Source organism: Entelurus aequoreus, linkage group LG16 (genome assembly GCF_033978785.1).
Source record: "Entelurus aequoreus isolate RoL-2023_Sb linkage group LG16, RoL_Eaeq_v1.1, whole genome shotgun sequence".
Lineage (NCBI taxonomy): Eukaryota > Metazoa > Chordata > Actinopteri > Syngnathiformes > Syngnathidae > Entelurus > Entelurus aequoreus.
In genome coordinates, this window is record NC_084746.1 from 30,785,463 (window position 1) to 30,807,270 (window position 21,808).

Sequence of the window (21,808 nt, forward strand, 5' to 3'; positions counted from 1 at the left end):
CACACAAAGGTCAGTAGTGTGTCCAGAATTAGTTATAGCAATTTGAGTTAAAGAACATTTTCATTTGTAGACTATGTATGTCTTATAGTTGGAAATTACACCTGAAAGTGCTGAAATACACTTACAAGTTGTAATAGAAATATTAATTTATCCTGCTATTTTATCGTATTTTACTGTATTTTTGGCCAAAAGGTTGTTACATGTGCAAAATGATGCATCTACGTTTTGTACGTTTTACACTAAATGTAGCTACATTTAGTGTATAATACAAAAGGGTTTTCAGCTGTACCTTTGAAAAAAAGGGTACCTGTCAACAATAGCATTAGAAGAAACAAGGAACATTTTCCGGAGAATACATGTAATGGAAATTCCCCAGTCCCCACACCACGCAAGAAAAAAAATTCCGGCGGGGGTGGGAATACCTATTGTCCTCGCAGATTGCTGTGGCTCTAAAGTCAAAACACAGGAAAACCTTTAAACAGGAGGGTGACGAGAAAGAAGGGCAATTTGGGGTAGTTTTCCGAGAAAAGGGGTATAGGTGGAGGCTCCCGTGCCCTTGTTGTTTTTTTTGTTTACTCTTTTAATTTAGGAAGTAGGAACTAAAAACAATACATTTTAACTTAAACACAACAAAAGTTAGCATATTAGATAATGTTTTATTAGGGCTTTCAAAAATAACGAGTTACTCATGTGATTAGTCACAAAAAATATCACTTTCATCATGTACTGCATTAGGGCTGTTAAACGATTCAAATATTTAATTGGGATTCATTGCAGTTGTTCATAGTTAACTCAAAATGAATTATGGCTATTCGCATCACATAATTTTTTGCCGTCATCAATAAGTGTACCCGAGACAGATCATTTTCAAGTTTTTAATTAACATAACTGTTTGCTTTAATGCAATTTTTTATTTATTTTTTAAACATTATGCTTTTCTAAACAGCTCAACACAAAAATGACATTAACACGCTTTTAATGACATAAAAAAAATACCTGCAGTGCGTTGATGTCTTTCCAGATTTGATATTTTACAGGAATACAGAATTTGTATTCCTGCTGTAGGAGCACTTGCATTTAGAAAAGGAGGTACATTTCCATTGTTAGATACTAGTTTCATGCATTAATATCACAAAATGTGGATCGTTACGATCATGGTTTGATTGTCAAAGATGTTTGGTAATGTATTGCTTATGCTTATGATATTATGTACATTACATCTTGTGCAAATTTAATGGTATTCATATCTCTGCATGGCAATGACTTAACCTTCTCTATTTATTAATAACATGTAAAATTCAGCCTGTTAAACATTCTTTAATTGAGAACTATCAATCAGAACAGGTTATAAAAGAATATACACTTTATGCTAGAAAACATTTATTTAGGTACAAATATCACAGATTACATGACAAAACATCTTTGACAAAGCATGATCGTAGTGCAAGACGATTTTTCATTTTGTTATAGTAGTTCAACTGGATGTGACGCGTAGCGCGATCATTGTGAAGCCGGAAGCGTGTCATTGGTATAGTAACTTTGATATCATGTATGCGCGCAGATTAGTCACACAATTCATTTTGACTGTAATTGTTCTTTACCTTAAACGAGGATGGTGAAAGGATGAAAGACGGCCTGAGTTTTAATACGGTCAGTGATCAGGTCAACGCATGCAATAAAGCAAAACTCTGAATGGTGTGATTGCTGGCAAATTTCACAAAATACAACCTGACTGGAATTTAGATAATTTTGTTTTGAGCAAATAAATTATCAAGTAAAACATTTAAAACGTGTTCTTGGATGACATTCTGACAAAAATATTGCATTTGTGTCCAAATATCGGGGGTCTTTTTTCAGTTGATTAAAATGTTTTAAACAAGTAATAACTTGTGATTAATCATGATTAATCCACATTCAAAAGTTTGAATAATCATGTTTAATCCAAATTCAAAAGTGTGATTAATCTGATTTCCAAAGGTAATCATTTCACAGCACCGATTTTTATCTATTTCTGTCATGTTGATCAACCTCTCACTTTGAGGGGTGGGAAAACAATAAAAATAATTTTGAACAATTTTCATTCTATAACAATGAAAATGGCAATATCTTTTTAATGCCACTTTTTACGTGTGAGTTCCGCCTACGAAATGCTAATTGGCCAATTAAAAAATCACTTTATTTAAATAATCTTATTTTTTTAGTAAGAATGTAGAAAATAATTGGAGATAAGGGTGAAGCTATGTATAATGTATTTGCCATAATATTATTTATATTCCCATAGTATGCCAACTAAAGTTTTAATAAAAATCATAAAAAATTAGATGAAAAGTCTCAATCGTATACTGTACACCCTACCCTATACAGCACAGGTGTCAAACTCCCGGGGGCCATATCTGGCCCACAACATTTTATCTGGCCCTCAAACACCTGTGTCAATAAGGTACTTAATATTTTCTCACTCAAAATAATATTTTTTTTTCATTTTGACATAAAAAATATATTTACTGCTTGAAATTGCATACCTTTTCAACTTTGATAGTATCCAATATTGCAACAAATACTACAGTATAGTACCATACTTTCCAAACATGTTTTTGTCTAAAACATTGTAGATTTTCACTGAAGGCATCAAAACTATGAATGAACACGTGTGGAGTTATGTACTTAACAAAAAAAGGTAAAATAACTAAAAACATGTTTTATATTCTACTTTCTTCAAATTAGCCACCCTTTGCTCTGATTAGTTTTTCGCACACTATCTGCTTTTTCTCGATGAGCTTCAAGAGGTAGTCACCTGAAATGGTTTTCACTTCACAGGTGTGCTTGAAGTTCATCGAGAGAATTCCAAGAGTGTGCAAAACAGTAATCAGACCAAAGGGTGGCTATTTTGAAGAAGCTAGAATATAAAACATGTTTCCAGTTATTTCACCTTTTTTTGTTAAGTACATAACTCCGCATGTGTTCATTCATAGTTTTGATGCCTTCAGTGACAACCTACAATGTAAATAGTCATGAAAATAAAGAAAACACATTGAATGAGGAGAAGGTGTGTCCAAACTTTTGGCCTGTACTGTACATAGACCCTAACTCAAGCACTCTCCATAAATGCCTAGTAATTAATTACAGTATGATGCATTTGCACTTTTATTTAAACTACAAAATGTTTTAAGTCTAAACTGTTCAGTCAGTTTATTGTTTAGTTAATGCGCTAATTGCAAGCTACTTTGTGCGACATACTGATGGTGGTCTTAGCGCCCTTAGATGGTAAAATACGACACTTCTCATTAAAATTCCCAGATTATTTTTTCCACAAGTAGACATTTTCTTTATTACCTACCCTCACTTTATGTCCCAGGTGAAAGATGAAATTACATCCCACTTTTTTTTTCATTGCCACGCTGTGCTTGAGGGCACAACCCAGTGAGCCTCACCAGTCCTGTGAAGCGCTGATTTGTTTTCTGGAGTAATTAAAGACACGTGCTGCTCTGTGTTACACTACATTGTTTTTCCCTCTCAAACTAATGCATTCTTATTTGAGGAGGCCCTTTCTTTTGATTTATCACCCAAAGTCATTTATAAAACTACTGTATCAGACTTTGACATAAAAACAGACGATGATCACCACTCAAATGTGTGGCAAAGGTGAATTGAAATGATGGAGGTCTGAGACACGGTATGTACTTACTACATCACAACTTGTCATGCTGTGATGAGCTTGTCTATGACATAGGTTAATAACAATTGCTTGGACGCATCACATGGCCATGACGTCAGGCATATAATACTGTACACCACCCCAAAGGTACCACCAGAGGGCAGCAGCCAGTCATCTTGGATTTTCCCAGCCAGCACTGTTCATGTTGGAACAAAGCAAAAATATGTTAAAATATGGATAATACAGAAAATAAAACGGATAATACAGATAATAATACAGATAATAATACAGAACACCATTCCAAAAGTACCACCAGAGGGCAGCAGCCACTAATCTTGGATTTTCCCCGCCAGCACCGTTCATGTTGGAACAAAACAAAAATATGGTCAAATATGGATAATACTGATGATAATAATACAGATAATACAGATAATAATACAGTACACCACCCCAAAAGTACCACCAGAGAGCAGCAGCCACTCATCTTGGATTTTTCCCACACTGTTCATGTTGGAACAAAACAAAAATATGGTAAGATATGGATAATACAGATATTACAGATAATAATAATACAGATAATAATACAGATAACAATACAGTACACCACCCCAAAAGTACCACCAGAGAGCAGCAGCCACTCATCTTGGATTTCCCCCACACTGTTCACGTTGGTACAAAACAAAAATATAGTAAACTATCTCTTTTTGTTAAAACATCACTGTGCCTTAAATTTAAATGAAAAATCTTTTAACTGATGTTTTTCTTTATCTATAAGGACATCATCAACATTCCCCACTTATGACATGTCAAATGGTGCTATGTATAATGAACTGGCTTGTCTGGCTTAATGATTAAAAAGCCTTTTAAGAGAAAGTGACAGGCAGGGGACCAAGACAATATATATTAGGCACAGTTTTATGATGAAATTAAGCTTTTGGGTAATTATTTTTTTCTTTCAGCTGTGAAATGACAGGTATACACCCCCCCCCCTTTTTTAAAAAAAAAAAAAAACTGTACAAAAGGGGACCAAAGAGGGGTTAGCTAAACATCTAGCAGTCCCATGCCACAGTTTTACCTATTTACTGTACTATATAGTTACATTTTATTCTTACATTGGATTAAAACGACATGCCATCAGTTTTAAGGTGACGGTTTGGTTCCTTTTTGGTACAGAAAGGGAATGAAATGCTAAAAACCCATAAAACTACTTTGTACTTCATACTCTGTCGTACAAGCTGCTGAAAATTACGCTAAATAACCTGCAAAATACCCGGTAGGTAATTCTCCAACAAATAATATAAAACGTGTGATCATTGAATTTGCATAAAAAGCATTTGCAAAAAGGGAGTAAATAACAACAATAAAAAAAAAAAGGTTTGGAACTGCGATTTAACTTTATGCTGTCACTTATTTGGCTTTTTTTTTTAATGTCCCAAAAAAAACATGGCCATCTGCGAATGCTTTCAAATGGTGGTGGCAGTGATTTCACGTGCACGTCCCCCCAAAAGCCATTTCACTAGATTTGTCACTAGTCGTTTATATATATATATACAGTACAGGCCAAAAGTTTGGACACCTCATTCAATGCGTGTTCTTTATTTTCATGACTGTTTACATTGTAGATTGTCACTGAAGGCATCAAAACTATGAATGAGCACATGTGGAGTTATGTACTTAACAAAAAAAGGTGAAATAACTGAAAACATGTTTTATATTCTATTTTCTTCAAAATAGCCACCCTTTGCTCCGATTACTGCTTTGCACACTCTTGGCATTCTCTCGATGAGCTTTAAGTGGTAGTCAACCGAAATGTTTTTTTACTTCACAGGTGTGCCTTATTTGGGTTGATCAGTGTAATTTCCTGCTTTATCAACTGGGTTGGGACCATCAGTAGTGTTGTGAATGAGAAGGTGTATCCAAACTTTTAGCCTGTACTGTATATGACTATGAATCATTACACGCATCGGCGATAACGTGAATTTTGCATCCTGGCTTCAATCCCTTTTACAATGTATGAATTCGATATTGGCAAAGCCTGAACAACCGCCTCTTGCCTGTAGAAATGTGTGCTGTTAGCATACTTGTTTGACATTAGCGCATATTGAGAAAAAAATGATTTTTGTAATGGAGCTTCAAAGCTTCAATGCTTATGCTGCCCAACCTGAGATAAGCAGAAGATGGATGAATGGCCATGCTGTCTGTCAATGTTGTGTGTCTGAGGTGAGGGGCTGTCACGTGACTTCACAGGACTTCATGTAATTAGATGCACCTTCCACTAGGGTTGTCCCGATAACAACATTTTGGTACCGGTACCAAAATGTATTGCGATACTTTTCTAAATAAAGGGGACCACAAAAAATTGCATTATTGGCTTTATTTTAACAAAAAATCTCACGGTACATTCAACATATGTTTCTTATTGCAATTTTGTCCTTAAATAAAATAGTGAACATATGAGACAACTTTTCTTTTATTAGTAAGTAAACAAACAAAGGCTCCTAATTTGTCTGCTGACATATGCAGTAACATATTGTGTCAATTATCATTCTATTATTTTGTCAAAATTATGAGGGACAAGTGGTAAAAAATGTATTATTAATCTACTTGTTCATTTACTGTTAATAGCTGCTTATTTTCTCTTTTAACATGTTCTATCTACACTTCTGTTGAAATGTAGTAATCACTTATTCTTCTTTTGTTTGGATACTTTACATTAGTTTTGGATGAGACCACGCATTTGGGTATCGATCCGATACAAAGTAGTTACAGGATCATACATTGGTCATAATTTAAGTCCTCATGTATTTCCTGAGTTTTTAAACATAATGTAAATTTAAAAAAAAGAAAAAAGATTTTGTGATGCTAAAAAAATATCGATGTAATCATAGTAGTGTCAACTAGATACGCTCTTGTACTTAGTATCATTACAGTAGATGTAAGGTGTAGATCCACCCATGGCATCTGTTTACATTGTGACGCCGGTGAGCTACGGTGTGTAGTGAAGCATGTTTAGCTATTCCTCGTTCTGCAGGGATTATACTTGTAAGAAACTCACTTTATTTGTCGCCATGGAGGCAAAGATTAGTGATTTAGAAGTAGCTAAAACACTGCAGACTGTGGCTGAACGTTAGCTGCTAGCTAGCTAGCCATGTTTTAAAGCACCTCTTCCTGAGGGCATTTCAGTGTTATAACTCCACCTTTATCGTTAGTTTTTAAGCCAAAATGCGTCCATTCTCCCTTTTCTGTCTACACACTGTGTCTGCTTGTAAGTACTCCGTGATTGTGCGTTGCCGAATATGCTCCTCAGCTCGTAAAACCAGCAATGTCATGACGTGACGACGCGCCGTCATGCCCGCTAAAAAAAAAGGGGGTGGGGACCGGTACTTTTTAGAGGCGGTATAGTACCGAATATGATTCATACCGGTATACCGTACAACCCTACCTTCCACCATTACACAATGACAACATTTTATGTACGATTTGTTGAAAAACTTCATGCTGAACGAAGTCTGATTGTGGGCAAAGATTATGGAGGTATCGACTTTTCGTGAAAACCGGGAGCACCTCCAGGCTTTGAAGAACGTTCCGGTGTTTTCAGATTCCCGATAAGTGGAGAAATGGCCGAGTTGGAGCGAGTAGGAAAATGGGACTTAGACTTCGACTTAGACAAATTTTAATGAGCCGCAAGGGAAATTGTTCCACACAGTAGCTTAGTTACAATGATGGAAAGTGTAAGGATGGAAAGGACAATGCAGGTATAAATAGACTAAATATAGCGATATAAAATATAACATATATACGTAATATTTACATAATATATGTACAGTATATTATATATACTGATATATTATATTATATTATGTCTATATCATATATACAATATATAACAATTACTATGTACAATATTACAGTATATGTGACAGCTGCAGCATAAAATAGTAGATCCAGCAGAAAATAGAAAATAGACATTAAAAACAAAGAGAAGTAGCTAACATAGAAGGTGTCAGGTAATAGACAGATATCATCTATTGCTGTATGGCGAGTGATTATACGCCAGGTTTTTGTGCGCATGCAAGCTTGTTACGTAAGTGCGTTATAATGTGTTTATGAGCGAGGGTGAACAGGTAGCTCCAAATCTATTGTGCACCCATACACCCACACTACACTTCTAGCGTTGCACTGGTCACACTTCTATGTGTACGTTGCTGACTTAGCTCCACAACATAGCTTTTTAATGCTTACACCGGGGGCCAGCAACCCGCGGTTCTAGAGCCGCATCTTTAGCGCCGCCCTTGTGGCTCCCGGGAACCTCTTTCAGAGATGTGTGAGAATGGAAAAAGATGAAGAAAAAAAAAAAAGATTTTTTGTTTTAATATATTTTCTGTAGGAGAACAAACATGACACGAACCTTCCTAATTGTTAGAAATCCCACTGTTTATGTTATACATGCTTCACTGATCATAGTATTTGGCAAGCACAGTTTTGTCCTACTAATTTCAGCGATCCTTGAACTCATCGTAGTTTGTTTACATATACAACTTTCTTCGATACTGCCATAGAAAGAAGTGTTTTATGGCACTCCTTCTTTGTCTCATTTTGTCCACCAAAAGTTTTATGCTGTGCGTGAATGCACAAAGGTGAGCTTTATTGATAGTATTGACTTGTTGGAGTGTTAATCAGGCAAATTTGGTGAGTGCATGACTGCAAGCTAATCGATGCTAACATGCTATTCAGGCTAGCTGTTTGTACATATTGCATCATTATGCCTCATTGGTAGGTATATTTGAGCTCATTTAATTTCCTTTACTTATGACCTCTGTGTATTTAATTCATATTTGCATGTCTCATGACATATTATCTGTATGTAATATTGGCTGCATTTCTCATAGTTGTTTGTGTGCCATGTTGTTCCAGACCCCAGCAAACGTTACCCAGCTTTTATTTGGTATTTTTGGTGCAATATGGCTCTTTCAACATTTTGGGTTGCCAACCCCTGGCTTACACCAACTCCAGAACGATCCCTTGCCATACATACATCATCATCGTGACCTTCGCACCCACGCGCACACAGAAACACGACAACTTCCAAAAAATTAATAAGGCTAACAACAAAAGTTGTCACTCGTTCAATGTCCATTGTGTCCTCTGTGACTCATCAGTTAGGCTGTAAATCAGGTGAAGACGAGCTTTGAGAGATTGTGTCTTCCCAAAGGCTTCCTTTTAAAGCACTTTCATATGGGGCATCAATAAGCAAAGGCCTTGCCATAACACTTATTGGCACCGTAGCAGTGCAATAAGTTGGATTTTTCACATGTAAAAATAAAAGTACGCTATTGCACCCAGGATTGTTGTGTAATTTTTGGGTCTCCATCATCTCCCCCACCGCCATGTGAGAGGCGGAGGGAGCTGTGTGAGCCATCATGGCTTACATTTAATCCAGCCTCCTCACTCTTCTTTGTGGTAATAACTTTTTTTTTTTCCCTCCCTTCCATTCCAGCCCTTGTCTGTCATCTTGACACGGCAATATCTTCCAACTCCACTGTTTCATAGTCACTTTCATTTATTTCCAAATACCATTTCACACCCTGCTGGCTTTAACTAGGTAGCACACACCAGGAGGGGGCTGCAGATTGAATTGAGACAAAAACATTTCTGGTTTAAAAAAAAAGAAAAAAAAGAAGTGAATATTGTAAGTGGCAGACTTTATAAAAATACATTTATTTTGCTCCATTTGTGTTTGTCATGCCCTCTTGAATTCAAATAGGTTGTCTACTGCTCATGACATTTATAGCCTTTATTTTATTTGGCTTGTTGTGTGTCAAAACAAGAATATTTTTGGACCAAAAGCATTTTGGTCTGGTGTTTCATTTTTTCATTTATTTATTTATTTCAGGCAATGAAATAAAAAAGTACAAAGTTGACAACACATAATAATATAAATTAATATAGTGCAAAAGGTAATGTATAGTATGTAATGCATGATTGTCCAGTTTTGCCTGAAAGGCAGTGGGAAGAAGATACATGTATTTAATCCCACCCCCAGTTCTCCATTCAGTGATTATTCACATGAGTTTCACTCTTACTTTGTTCAAGGATTATAATACAAATGTTGTATCAAAGTGGTATTACCACAGGTAACAATAATTATTACACTGTAACAATAATTTGTATCAACAATGTAGGAATAATGAATATACCAACAATGGTAATAGACAACATAGCAATAATGGTAATAGACAACATAGCAATAATGGTAATAGACAACATAGCAATAATGGTAAAGAAACATTGAGCACATGTTAACACTTTGAGACAGACTACAGCAGCAGGTCCAATTAAAGACCCTCATCTCTATACATGTTTGTATAATAGTTTAAATTGATTAATAGTTAGGCATTGCTTGTGTTGTAAGTCCAGTTTGTTCCATAGTTTTACTCCGCATACAGACACACAAAAACGTTTATGAGTGGTTTGAGCTCTCGGCAATAAGAAATATCCAAAGCCTCTCAAGTGTTAAAGGAAACATGCATGTTGTTTTTCCATTACTAAGTAATAGCCAAAACACTCACTTTGTAGATGTTTTGTCTTTACTGAATACACTTTTTATTGTGTAAACATTAGGATTGTATGGTATACCGGTACTAGTATAGTATCGTGGCACTAATGAATCAAAAACGGTACTATACTCTGTTTGAAAAGTACCGGTCCGCCATATATATATTTTTTTGCAGTCATGACGGCGCGTCGTCGTCACGTCGTGACATTGCTGGTTTTACGAGCAGAGGAGCATGTTCGGCAGCGCACAATCCCAGAGTACTTACAAGCAGACACAGTGTGTAGATAGAAATGGGAGAATGGACGCATTTCGGCTTAAAAACTAATGATAAAGGTGAAGCTATAACACTGAAACGCCCTCAGGAAGAGGTGCTTTAAGATATGGCTAGCTAGCTAGCGGCTAATGTCCATCCGCAATCGGCAGTGTTTTAACTACTTCTAAATCACTAATGCTCGCCTCCATGGCGACAAATAAAGTGAGTTTCTTACAAGTATCATCCCTGCAGTACGAGGAATAGCTAAACAAGCTTCACTACACACTGTAGGAGGATACAATAGCTCACCAGCGTCACAATGTAAACAAATGCCATGGATGGATCTACACCTGACATCCACTGTAATGATACCAAGTACAAGAGCGTATCTAGTCGATACCACCATGATTACATCAATATTTTTTATCGTCACAAAATATTTTTTCTTCTTATTCTTAAAAAAAAAACATTTTATGTTTATAAACTCAGGAAATACGTCCCTTGACACATGAGAACTTAAATTATGACTAATGTATGACCCTGTAACTACTTGGCATCGGATCGATACATAAATGTGTGGTATCATCCAAAACTAATGTAAAGTATCCAAACAGAAGAATAAGTGATTATTACATATTAACAGAAGTGTAGATAAAACATGTTGAAACGGAAAATAAGCAGATATTAACAGTAAATGAACAAGTAGATTAATAATAATTTTTTACAGTTTGTCCCTCATAATTTAGACAAAATAATAGAATAAGAAATGACACAATATGTTACTGCATACGTCAGCAGACAAATTAGGAGCCTTTGTTTGGTTACTTACTAATAATAGACAAGTTGTATGCTCACTATTTTACTTAAGGCTAAAATTGAAATTTGATTTTGTGCTGTTTTCCTTTTATGTTTTTTTTCCTAAGATAAACACAAAAATCCAATTCATGTTATTCCAAAATGCAAGTTTATGTGTGATAACAAAGTGAACCGGAAGCAATATTTTTGCTTTTCCTTTGCGTTTAGCATGTTTTTAGCATAACGGTAACAGTTTTGTTCAGCAGGAGTCCTATTGTCGTTTAAAAAAAAAAGTGTCATTAAATAGTTGTCCAACTTTTGTTTCAGAAATAAAAATAGAAAAAATGGGCCAAAATTAGTGATTTGATTTGCATTTGAGAATTCGAAATCGAATGAATGGAACGTACACAGACGGTCCGTGTACCTTCCGTTCATTCTATTTCCAATTCTGAAACGCAAATCAATTTTTTTTAAAATTTTTATTTTATACGGCAGATTTTAAAACAAACAAAAAAGGTTTAAATATTGGCATAAAATTGGATTTTCTTCTGTTTTGCTTTTATGGATTTGAATTTTTCCAGATAAACGCAAAAAATTGTGCAAAAATCTATGATTATCTGTGTGATGACAAATTGAACTGGAAGCAGAATTTTAGCCTTTCCTTTGCGTTTAGCATGTTTTTAGCATAACGGTAACATCTTTGTTCAGCATATATAAAAAAGTGTCATTAAATAGTTGTCCAACTTTTGTTTCAGAAATGAAAATAGAAAAAATGGTCTGAAACTTGTTTTTTAGGACTCCTGCTGAACAAATATGTTACCGTTGTGCTAAAAACATGGTAAACACAAAGGAAAAGCTAAAATACTGCTTCCGGTTCAATTTGTCATCATACAGATAACCACGCATTTTTGCAAATTTTTTCCTGAATTTTTGTGTTTATCTGGAAAAATAAAACTCCATAAAAGGGAAACAGCACAAAATCAAATTTTATGGCAATATTTTAATGAAAATCAACCCCTTTTGTTTGTTTTAAAATCTGCCATATATAATAAAAATCGAAAAACGGCCCTAATTTTATTTTTTGATTTGCGTTTCAGAATTGGAAAAAGAATGAACGGAAGGACCACGGACCTAAATCGTCATCCATGATACATTTTCCGTTATCTGATTTAATTGGTGTTTCAAAAATGGGAATTAAAACAACTAGTAGAAAACTATTTTCTCTATTGCCCGTTCAATGTTTGGACATAAAGTATTGGTACATTTGTCACGCTTGGGTCGCAAGTTTATGCGCGGATTGTTCTCCCAAGATGCAGCAGGAACTCCGGAGGCAAGGTGCAGGTAAGATGATGATTTATTCTCATAAATCTTTCAAAAATAGTAAAATATAAACGAGCGTGCTGATAGCACGGGGAGCTAAGGCAAAACTTAGCACAGGAATAAAAAGATAAACAGGCATAGGCACCAGAAGCAAGGTATACACAAACGTAACTTGTTGCTTACAACAAACAAGACAGCCAGCCAGCCAGTGTGGCGAAAGGCAGGAATATGTAGCTCTCTGATTAGTGCCTGGGAGCAGGTGAGCGTCCAGAACACTAATCAGAGGCAGGTGAAAATAATCAGTACCCCTGACAACCAAGAAACACAAACCCAGGGGTGCTGAAACAGAACTAAGGGAGTCTTAAACTAAAACAAAACATGATCCGGCCAACGGATCATTACAAGATGAAACATACACAGTGTCTCTTTTCCATATGTCTGTGAGTGACCCGGAACAACAACAGAAGAAGAAAACCATGGAAAACAGCTTTGTTGCGGTCAAGAGTTCCCTTCTGTTTTTTCGTGACAACAGACGGGGAAAGTTACACATTTTATTGGTTCTCCCTCGAGCAGGCAAACGGGTCTGTGTACGTCGCTCTTCTTCTGTTGTTGTTCCGGTCAACTTCCCTTTCGTCTTCACTTTATCGAGCTGCGCATGCAAGTGAAGTCGAGGCCACGTCGGGGCCACATTGGGACCAGTGCGCATTTATACTGGAGTCTGATAAAGATTACATTTTACTTGTTATCTAAACAGTCAGCTGGAAAGTATCAGATTTGGAAAAAAATCTCATTTGGTCCACTTTGGCCTGCAGTGTACGGGGTCTGTTTTGTACCATAAAAACATGATGTGTGTGAAAGTCAGGATAGACGCTGTTTACAGTTAGTTTTAATGGCATTTAAATAACACAAATTAAAAGTTTTAATCACCTTTGGACAGTTTGGTAAAAAATAGGATGAGTTCATAATACCCTGGCTCCAAATAGCCACTACAAACCAAAATGGTTAACTTTCTGTTTGAATTCCGGTGTCGATGTCTTCTCCCCAACACTACTGAGCAAACTCAAATATTTCAAATATTTGCCTCCAACAAAAAACAGCTGCCTCGTGTACAAGTACTGATTTTAAATTATGTTTCTTTCATTGTTTCTTCTGACCAGCAAGTATATAGACCACAAGTGTCAAACTCAAGGCCTGGGGGCCAGATGTGTCTCGCCACTTAATTTTTTTGGCCCTCGAAAGCCTGGAAATAACAAGTATCAATAAAGTACTGTAACTTTTCTTACTAAATGTATTCTTTCTATTTTGGCGGGAAAAAAAAAGTACTCCATGTAATTGCAAATTGTGTAACTTAAATAATAGTTAATAATGCAAAAAATATATTATCAAACTTTCAAACCATTTTTTAATATAAATAAATACTAGTATTAATTATTCCAAAGCAAGTTATCCATCAAATTGTGCAATGTAAAAGTAACAATAGATTAAATGGTAAAATTATGAAATGTACTGTGATTTTTACAGCATTTTTCTCTAAATGAAAACAAAAAGTACTTTTTTTCTGTAACAAACTGGTGCCGTTTTGGCATTTACAGTAATACATCGTAAACTCTACAGTTGTTGATTTGCGGTAACCCCACCCCCCTAAAAAAAAAGGCAGTTCAGGTGTCAAAATTTTAATTTTTTAATTTTTTAATTTACTGTAAAAAAAACTAATGTAAATTTTACAGTAAAATTCTGGCAACTGTGCTGCCTTTTTTTTTTTTTTTACCATAAAAACAGCAGTACTGCTTTTCTATTTACATTAATATACACAACATTTTGAGGTGAAATTAATGCAACTTACCATATTTTTTTACATTTTAGTTTAAAAAAAATCTACTAATAAAATGCATAAAAATGTGTGTAATAATAGTATTCACTGTTAGAAGCGGCCCTCTGGGGCCAAACATTACTGCGATGTGTGGCAAGTCAGAATCTGTCTTGCTCATCTAAATGAGAAAGCATTCATTTCAATTGAACAAATAATAACGCTAACATGATAGACGGCCAGTTAGTACCTGTTGTATGTCCGACAAATGACATGTTAGCATTACTGTTGCTGGTATGAGATTGTCTCAGTTCAAAAATATTTCCACATAATGCTTGTATGTCCTCCTCTTGATAAAATAGCAATATTGCAATTATTACAAGTAATAGACAGCAATTATTCCGCACGGTACGTAATGACCTCAATCCCAACCACCGGCATCGTTCATGGAATCGTTTAAAAAATCGGTAAGCGATTCCAAGGATTTGATACAGTGGAATCCGGTTCTGAACAAGAACCAGTTTTCGATTCCCATCCCTAATATCAACAGACAGTAAGCTTGTAGAGCAGGGGTGTCAAACTCATTTTAGTTTAGGGGCCGCATGGAGGAAAATCTGTGCACATGCAGGCCGGACTATTAAAATCATGGCATTAAAACAAAAACAAAAAAGACAACTTCAGATTAGTTCTTTGTCCTACTTTGGCCAAAAATAGAACAAACACATTCTGAAAATATTACAATAAAAATATAGAAAAAAATACCGGCAGCGGTAAAGTTTAGATCCATGAAAGAAAGAAGAAAGTGAATGAATAACTGAATAAATGTACATATGCATACATTTTTATTTTTCAAAATATATTTTTAAATAAATTAAGTAACGTTTATGACAAACACAATATAGAATGTGAGATATAACATGATAATGCATACATTTATCATTTGTTTTCAAAACGGTTTAAAAAAAGTGGGACCCCAAACATTTACTGTAGGACCCCATTTTTATGACTTGATGAGGGACCCCATTTTGAAAATTCCTAGCGCCAACACTGATGGAGTATAGGTGCATGCAAAACAGCAGCAGGCGGCTGTAGCCTGCGGGCCGGTTCTAATACTAATCAAATATCATCCTGGGCGCCATAGATAATTAATTTGCGGTCCGGATCTGGCCCGCGGGCCTTGACTTTGACACCACTGATCAGATCCGGCCCAAGGCATAAGCGTACTAAGCGCTTGCTTAGGGCCCCGCAGCCACCAGGGGGCCCCCAACAGCAATTAACAAAAAATTCTTATTTTTTATTTTTTGCATGTACGAGTCTGACTGATGATTTCTAAATGATCAAAGATCAGTGAGTTGTACCCAACTCTTTGGGTAGCTCTGCGGATAGCCTGCACTCTTCCTGTGACTGTTGCATCTGCAGAGCGGAGCTTTTCCAAGCTCAAATTAATAAAAAACTACTTGAGATCTTCCATGGCTCAAGAAAGACTGAGTGGACTGGCAGTGATTAGTATTAATAACAAAGTCGGCCATCAGATTTCTTACAGTGATGTCATAAATGACTTTGCCTCCAGAAAAGCCAGGAAGCACAGGTTTTAAGGAGTGGGTGGAGTGGTGTGGGTGGTGAAGAACAGAGGAACAAAACTGTGATGTGATGGTCAAATGTGTGAATTAAGGACCTAAATTTAAGGTAGTTTATTTTCATTGTCTCCCCAAAAAATGTTTGCACATCGTTATGTACATTTACATAGTTTTAATATGTAGTAACTTTATATTTGTTTATAAACCGTTATGTTACCTTGTTTCTGGTCACTCTGTTCATTAATATTATTTAAGTATTTGCTTGATATTTAATTTAATTATGTTGTTTTTTGTACAATTGAATTTGTTCCCTTTTATATATATTTAAGTGATTTTATTGTTGCACTTTATTGTTTTTCTTGCACTACAAATTATTTTTGCACATTGCTGTTTCAGGTTTTTGTTACCAAAAATAATAAAGTGAATCTGAATCAGATTTATTGTCCAGTTATGTTTAACACACATGGAATTTAACTTCAGTAGACTGCGCTCTCTTTGTACAAAGGGCGGCATGGCGTAGTGGGTAGAGTGCCCGTGTCAGAAACCTGAGGGTTGCAGGTTCGCTCCCCGCCTCTTACCATGCCGTTGTGTCCTTGGGCAGGACACTTCACCCTTGCCCCCGGTGCCGCTCACACCGGTGAATGAATGTTGAATGAATGATAGGTGGTGGTCGGAGGGGCCGTAGGCGCAAATTGGCAGCCACGCTTCCGTCAGTCTACCCCAGGGCAGCTGTGGCTACGAAAGTAGCTTACCACCACCAGGTGTGAACAAATGATGGGTTTTTAACATGTAAAGCGACTTTGGGTACTTAGAAAAGCGCTATATAAATCCCAGTTATTATTATTATTATTATTATTATAAACATTAACAATGAACAATTAACAAAAATATAAACTAGTAATTAAAGACTAATATGTACAAGACTGATGAGACAAGATGACACTTACTGTAAATACAAAGCTTTATCACTTGGACTGTTCAACCCCAGGCCACTCTTGTAGCTGAATGTTTTCTACATTTTAAGATTAGGAACCATATGTGGCACTTTGGACATCATTCGTTCATTCATTGGTATTATTTATGTTCTTAACTGGGCCACCCCCATATCTTTAAAAATGACATGTCATTTGTAAAGACATGCCAGGCTGACAATAGGATAATGTAAACAACACTGCCAGAGCCGCAATGAGTTTATAGTAGGTGTGTGAATGATCAACAATCAATATTATTGGCAGAAATAGAGGGCCCCAAAATCAAATTTTGCTTAAGGCCCCATGGAGGCTTGGGCCGGCACTGCCACTGATGTAGACAATTACGACGTGTGAAAGCTACTGGTAGTTTTTTCGAGGAAGCAGCCAAATTCGACAGAACACCGGCATGGATCCTTTTTCATGACAGACTGGATCACTGAATTTTGTGTGGATTGGTGAAACTATTGTCTTGGCAAACTAACCAACATTTAAAGGGGTGCTACTGAGTTTTTGCAGGTCAGTTTCGGGTCTCCTAAAATGCATATGTTTTCCCCAGGATACAAAACTTGTGAGATTTTGGGCATGTGGAGTTTCAAGTGCCTTTCTCTTTCACTAAAGGTCTAGTAGTAACAATTACCCTGCATACCCTATAATCCAATTTCTTTTTTAACACCGTTTAAGTATTTATTGATCAAAAGCAGCTGTATTTTAGTTCCTCACCTGCTTTTGACTCTTCAGGACAGAAGTGGTATTGCACATGCATAGCTTACAATTGAACATTGGCACAAGCTTTCCAAAATCTGCTTTTTCAAGCTTTATTTTGCCTTTGTTTGTGTGTGCAAACATCTTCTTTAGTTGTGTTGCTTGACTTTTAGCTCACATTAGTATTAACAGTCACGTCTTATTATAAGGCTTAATTCTGCATAGAAGAAGTGCAGCTCTATTTCAAGGTAATAAAATGTGCCACAAGCGGCCTCTAAACATTCTTTCAGCCTGTTGCCAGACAACCCCACAGCCCTTTCTCTTATAGTCCTTCCAAACTGTCAGGCAGCTGCTTTAACAACTGTTTTTGTAGCTGCTTTCTCTTTTGGTTCTAGTTAAAATTTTGTGTTAGCGGTCGTTTGCATTTTGTGCGTCACCTTGCTTCATGAGGCTTCTTTTCATATGATTGGTTCGGATCAAGACTGAAAAGTTTTTGCATAAACTACACCAGATTTTGCATGAAAAACACGTATACAGCAGTACAGAGGATGCATGTTTCCATGTTAGAATCTCCAAAAGTGTCCAATAAGGCCAGTCATTGGACTTGTTGATAATCGCTAAATTGGCAACACATTCTCTGTCTGATCGCTGCCTACAAGTGTGTTAAAGCAGTGCTGCAATACTCTCTACAGTCACACGGTCTTATTATGATGTGTTTATGAGTGAGGGCAACTGGTGGAACAACATCAATTTGTTCCACTTTGGTCCGAGTGCATCTGTGGTGGGCCGCAACAATTAAATGAATGCATGGGAAACACTACCCATATGTCACAAACCGGTGATATCAATGGTACTCGCCACATATTGAACGCTAAAATGTGGTATTTGCAAAGCAAAAGTATTTCTGAGATGGTATGCACATTTTGTGGAAAATTTGAAACATCCATCCATCCATCTTCTACCGCTTATTCCCTTCGGGGTTGCGGGGGGCGCTGGAGCCTATCTCAGCTACAATCGGGCGGAAGGCGGGGTACACCCTGGACAAGTCGCCACCTCATCGCAGGGCCAACACAGATAGACAGACAACATTCACAATAAAGTATGTATTGTGAAAACATTTGGGGTATATTCAATTACAAAACTCAAAACCAGCGAAACTGGCAGCGTTTCTGGGTGTTGTTGATAAATGGCTTTCGCTTTGCATAGTAGAGTTTTAACTTGCACTTGCAGATGTAGCGACAAACTGTAGTTACTGACAGTGGTTTTCCGAAGTGTTCCTGAGCCCATGTGGTGATATCCTTTACACACTAATGTCGCTTTTTGATGCTGTACCGCCTGAGGGATCGAAAGTCCGTAATATCATCGCTTACGTGCAGTGATTTATCCAGATTCTCTGAACCTTTAGATGATAATACGGACCGTAGATGGCGAAATCCCTAAATTTGTTGCAATAGCTGGTTGAGAAATGTTGTTCTAAAACTTTTGGACAATTTGCTCTAGCATTTTTTCAGAAAGTGGTGACCCTCACCCCATCCTTGTTTGTGAATGACTGAGCATTTCATGGAAGCTGCTTTTATACGCAATCATGGCACCCACCTGTTACCTATTAGCCTGTTCACCTGTGGGATGTTCCAAATAAGTGTTTGATGAGCATTCCTCAACTTTCTCAGTCTTTTTTGCCACTTGTGCCAGCTTTTTTGAAACATGTTGTAGGTATCAAATTCCAAATTAACTAATATTTGCAAAAAATAACAACGTTTTCCAGTTTGAACGTTAAGTATGTTGTCTTTGCAGTATATTCAATTGAATATAAGTTTTAAAGGATTTGCAAATCATTGTATTTTGATTTTATTTACGATTTACACAACATGCCAAATTCATTGGTGTTGGGGTTTGTAAATGTATTCAGGATAGCCCCTTGAGATGCAGCATCTTGTTTTCAAGAGGGTACAAAAAACATAAAACATACATTTCAATAAAACACAAAAACACAACGCTCAGCCACTTCCACAGCACCCCACATCACACCCGCTCACACACATTTACATAAACCATTGCAATAGATTACAATACAATACAGTACTACATCAGGAGCAACAGAATACAACTTCAACATCAGAAACAAGAACAACTTGTTTGCAAGTGGGAAAATAAATGTTATCTAAAGATAAAAAAAATAGTTATGGACTTTAAAAAAACATGATTATTCCAATCAGATTAGGCTTTAAACTTGAATGACCTGCGGCCTATTTCTTTGTAAATTTTAGGGACTGTAAAAAATGAATACTTCATTCATTTTAAGTTAGGGGTAGGCAACCCAAAATGTTGAAAGAGCGATATTGGACCAAAAATTCAAAAAAAAAAATCTGTCTGGAGCCGCAAAAAATTAAAAGTCTTATATATGTGTTATAATGAAGGCAACACAGGATGTAAGTGTCTATAGTAGCTATATTAGCCTACTATCAAAGGCTGACGCAAATCTTCATTGACAGAAGTGTTGTATTTAAAAAATGTTTCCAAACATTTTTGCAACATTGGAAATCATTAGTAAAATGGAGGCTTCTCACAGGATGAGATAACTTCAGGAAATTACTGGCTTAGAATGGCCAAAGGTATAGATGTATGTCCAAGTTTAAGGAAACGGCAGGCTGTCTTCTTCTAATGGATTTATTACAATCTTTGCAAGCGGGGTAACGTTTGCTGTGGTCTGGAACAACATGGCACACAAACAACTATGAGGAATGCAGTCAATAAATTAAATACACAGAGGACATAAGTAAAGGAAATTAAATGAGCTCAAATATACCTACAAAAGAGGCAGAATGATTCAATATGTACATACAGCTAGCCTAAATAGCATGTTAGCATGGATTAACTTGCAGTCATGGATTGAACAAATATGCCTGATAAGCACTCCAGCAAATCAATAAAGTCAACAAAGCTTAGCTTTGTGCATTCACGCACAGCATACAAAGTTTGGTGGACAAAATGAGACAAAGAAGGAGTGGCATAAAGCACGTCTTTCTGTGGCAGCATCAGAGAAATTTGTACATGTAAACAAACTACGATGAGTTCAGAGATCACTGAAATTAGTAGGACAAAACGGTGCTTGCCAAATACTCATCAGTGAAGCATGTATAACATAAACAGTGGGATTTCTAACAATTAGAAAGGTTTGTGTCAAATTTGTTCTCCTACTTTTTCCTTTTTCACACATCTCTGAAAGAGGTCCAGGGAGCCACTAGGGCGGCGCTATGTGGCTCTAGACCCCCGGTCTAAGAGAATAGGGAGCTGTACATTGAACTAAAAGTGGTTTCTAGTATGGTGGGATATGTAAATAAATTATTTTCAGAAGAAACAACCCAATGAAAGTGACGCCTTGATTTAAGATGAAGGCAATTAACAGCGTCGTACATGACCCAATGGTGAGTTCTGAATGGACATCTCAGGACAAATCTGCATAAAGAAGTATATAGAATGTTGCGAGGTTTGACGATAGAGTCAGTAGTGCTTTGGTAAACGACATCCGCATAATCTAGTCTAGGAAGTAACAATTGTGAAATGATTCTTTTTCTAACCATAAAATGAAAAACAATGGCTTGATCTGAGAGAACCCAAACAGACATAGATTTTCTTACAAATATAATCAATATGTGTTTTAAATATAGGTTTAGAGTCGATCCACAGACCAAGTTGAGATAAACATGAGATGTGCCAAACACCATAGAATGTGGTTTTTTCATTTTAAGAACAAGCTATTAAACCAGTGTTGTATAGCATTGAAATCTTGTTGCAAATTGTACTTGGTTTGTGATCTATCAGAATTGGAATGGTAAATTTGTATTTCTTTGTATTAGCATCTGATTTTTTGCTACGGTACATAAGGGTACCGATTTCTCACATGGAACACATATGAGAGACAGTATGTGTAAATAGACAGTATGTGTAAATGCCTCGCGATACAGTCACGCCTCAATTCGGTAAACAAATACAGTGCAGCTCAGCCTTGAGCTAGCGGGAGTCATGGCCGGATGGTGCCGAGGAAAAGCCACAGCTTGGTCGTTTGGGAACATTATGCTTTCGCGATGAAATACAGTACAGCCCAAAAGTTTGGACACACCTTCTCATTTCAATGCGGGTTTTTTTATTGTCACTGAAGGCATCAAAACTAT

The 21,808-nt window shown here is 36.5% G+C and overlaps 1 protein-coding gene across 1 annotated transcript in view; it reads left to right on the plus strand.

The window, feature by feature from the left end:
• LOC133630840 (pre-B-cell leukemia transcription factor 1) overlaps positions 1–21,808 on the plus strand; it is a 309,529-nt gene that overhangs the window by 1,760 nt on the left and 285,961 nt on the right. Inside the window, exon 3 of the mRNA XM_062022627.1 lies at positions 1–9. This exon is cut by the window's left edge and continues 84 nt beyond it. The gene's annotated coding sequence lies outside the window, so the exon portion shown is untranslated. The remainder of the gene's footprint in view (positions 10–21,808) is intronic.